Source organism: Cupressus sempervirens, chromosome 8 (genome assembly GCF_028749045.1).
Source record: "Cupressus sempervirens isolate cs-2001-9-10 chromosome 8, ASM2874904v1, whole genome shotgun sequence".
Classification (NCBI taxonomy): Eukaryota; Viridiplantae; Streptophyta; class Pinopsida; order Cupressales; family Cupressaceae; genus Cupressus; species Cupressus sempervirens.
This window is the reverse complement of record NC_143125.1, coordinates 518,742,175-518,744,384: the sequence shown is the minus strand read 5'-3', so window position 1 is coordinate 518,744,384 and position 2,210 is coordinate 518,742,175. Positions and strand designations below refer to the sequence as shown.

Below are 2,210 nucleotides of genomic sequence, written 5' to 3'. Positions count from 1 at the left end.
TTTTTTCCCCAAGTGTCAATTTACCCAGTTTTCAAAGTCAAATCTGAACGTGATTTATGTTTTTTGACTTATTTTCTTGTAGGTAGTTCTGAAAGTGCAACTTCAATGGTCAATATCTTTTGACCCCGAATTCATCATGAGATGAGATTTGAAATGGTAAAAATGTGTGGAATAGAGAATCAATATTGTTGATTTCAAATCCCAGTTAGAGGTCTAGATCAATTTTTAAGGCCAGTCAAAGGACCTTCTAGCACTAAAATGACAGTTGGATTTGAGGGGCAAAAATGAGTTTTTTGAGGATAATTCAGTGCTCAATTTTGATCTTAGTCAATATCAGATGTTCATGATATCAGTATGAAATATTAGTTGTCTAAAAATGATTTTTTTTTTAGTTAGACCCACTTTGGGGCCCAATTAATCTCGTCAGACTAATATGGTGTTTAGAGATGAGGATACTGTGATATGAGGGTATCAGTGCAAGTCAAATTGGTCAAAAGGATTCCATCAATATGCACTTATCATCAAGTACTTTTTCATAAGATGTTATGAATTTCTTTAAAGTTCTGGAAGGATTGATGAAACGAAATGTTCACATACAATGTCACTAAAAAAAGAATTAGATTGAGAGATTAGAATATCAATAAGTCCCATGATGTTTTCTTTGGCACAAGCTTCCAATGTGTGCTCAATTAGATAGGAGAGAAAATCTCTTTCTTATCTCAATATAAGAAAAAGCTTGAAATTTGAAACAATATTTTACATTCATCAAGCTCGAAGAAGCTACTTCTAGAACATGCCATCTAATTTCATGTTGTGTTCATATGGACTAAACCCCATTCTAAAACAATTAAGGTCAATCTAAGAATACAAAAGGAGGTCCTCAGTGGGGCTATATTAGAATAGGCTGATGTTGTTGAGTATGTACAACAAGAGCATATGTGCGACATCTATAGGAGGATTCAGAAAAACCCAGATCAGTACATGGCTATTGTGCAAGATCCATGCTTCAAAGTTGGTGAAATTTTTGGGTAGTGTGGTGCCTACTTTGAGTTGGAATGATAAGTAGCTGGTATCACAACATTCAAAGAATAATACTTACAATTACAAGTATACTTTCTCTCTTTAAATTTGTCCTATATGAAAAGAGGATTTGATATGCCTTCCAAAGTTTCCTCTAATTTGGGCAAGTTGGGTTCTCTTGTTTTGTGCACCAAAGTAAGTACTAATATTATTCTACTCGATCCATTTACCTCAAGGCATGCATTTATGGATACAAATCAATATTGGAGGGTGCCTTTCAGGGCTCTTCATTCAGGTAGGCAGTTGGTAGAGGGTTTTTTTTGGATATTGAGGCTAATGTCAGTTTGATTACTATGGGTAGTTTGAAGTATTCACTAGAAGATGCACAGGTTGCTCGTCTTTTAGACTTTGGAAAGAATGACACAATTTTCAATTTTGAAAACTCATCTTAGTCATCTTTTGAATCTTGGAGACTATGCTTTGGGTTTTGATCTCTATGGTGCAAATACTAATGATTTGGAAATGGACAAGTATAAAGGACTTAATCTTCTTGACGTGGTTTTGGTGAAGAAAAGTTATGAAGAGAAATGTTAGAAGAAGAGAAGTAGTTGACAGGAACAAAGGAGATCTACAAACAATGCAAAGGAGCTCACGGTAGTCAAGAACCTCTTTTGATAATATAAAATCCCACATTGAGTTAAAAGCCTAATACTTTAAAAGCTAAGCCACAGTTAAAAGCTGCCTAATTTAAAAAGGAATCCCATGGTTTTAAACAAGGAAGATTATGCCATTTGCAGAGAGCACCCAACATTAATGATATAAGTCACCGATGGAAAGAAAGGGAGTCCATGTCCTAGGAGCCAGAGGAAGTTAAAAGTAGGGAATCAACCCACACATGAAGAAGCTCCATGTTGTGCAAGGAAGTCCACACCTTTTACCCATGGTTTGAATGAGAAGAGAGGGACTTTAAGCACTGCAGGGGACTAAGATGTAGGTTTGAAGATTGGTCAAACACACCAAAAGAAGAGAGGAAGGTGGCATATAGATTACACACCAAGGAGATTTCACATGAAAATTAAGGAATGTGTTCGTTAATAAGTCAACAACAACGTTAAAGGGGAGCTCTCTAAAATTGAAAACCATGCAAAGGGATAGCACGACATGAAAAAGGAAGGGGAGCCATAACTTGC

The 2,210-nt window shown here is 35.8% G+C and overlaps 1 pseudogene; it reads left to right on the top strand.

The window, feature by feature from the left end:
- The first annotated feature begins 807 nt into the window (after positions 1–807).
- LOC149543468 (uncharacterized) lies at positions 808–1,632 on the top strand (annotated as a pseudogene).
- The last annotated feature ends 578 nt before the right edge of the window (positions 1,633–2,210 follow it).